Below are 749 nucleotides of genomic sequence, written 5' to 3'. Positions count from 1 at the left end.
CAATCACTGGAATTGCAAACAGGTGTTAATCATTATTCACTTGACCTCCTTATCACCGCTCGTCTCCAAACCCTTTCTCCCGCTGCAGCCTTTCGCCTTCCCACGCCCCCCTCGCCACATACCCCCGCCGCCCGACTCAGGCCGGGGCGCCATCCGGCCTGCAGCCCCTCCCCCCCACCATTTCTAGAGAGGAAGTCGGCCACCGCCATCTGGGCCCCTGGCCTGTGGACCACCTTGAACTTAAAATGCTGTAAAGCTAGATACCAATGGGTGATCCGCGGGTTGGTATCCGTCATACGGTGGAGCCACTGGAGGGGCGCGTGGTCCAAACAGAGAGTGAATTCCCATCCCAGGAGGTAATACCGGAGAGTGAGGACGGCCCACCAAATGGCCAAACACTCTTTTTCAATGGTTCTGTATCTGGTCTCTCTCTTTGAGAGCTTTCGACTCAGGATAATATCCCGCCAGCCCCAGGAACTGTCTCACCTCCTTTTTGGTCTTGGGTCTTGGGCAGGCCGCAATCGCCGCCGTCTTGTCAATTTGGGGACGCACCTGCCCATGACCCAAGTGGAAGCCCAGATACCGTACCTCCACCCGCCCAATTGCACACTTCCGCGGGTTCGCCGTGAGTCCAGCCACCCTCAGGGATCTCAGGACCACGCGCAGCTGTTCCATATGCCGCTGCCAATCATTACTGTGTATAATTATGTCGTCGAGATAGGCAGATGCGTACGCGCTATGTGGCCTCT

This window comes from Sinocyclocheilus anshuiensis, unplaced genomic scaffold, assembly GCF_001515605.1.
Source record: "Sinocyclocheilus anshuiensis isolate Anshui unplaced genomic scaffold, SAMN03320099.WGS_v1.1 scaffold794, whole genome shotgun sequence".
Lineage (NCBI taxonomy): Eukaryota > Metazoa > Chordata > Actinopteri > Cypriniformes > Cyprinidae > Sinocyclocheilus > Sinocyclocheilus anshuiensis.
Note: the sequence above shows the minus strand (reverse complement) of the source record.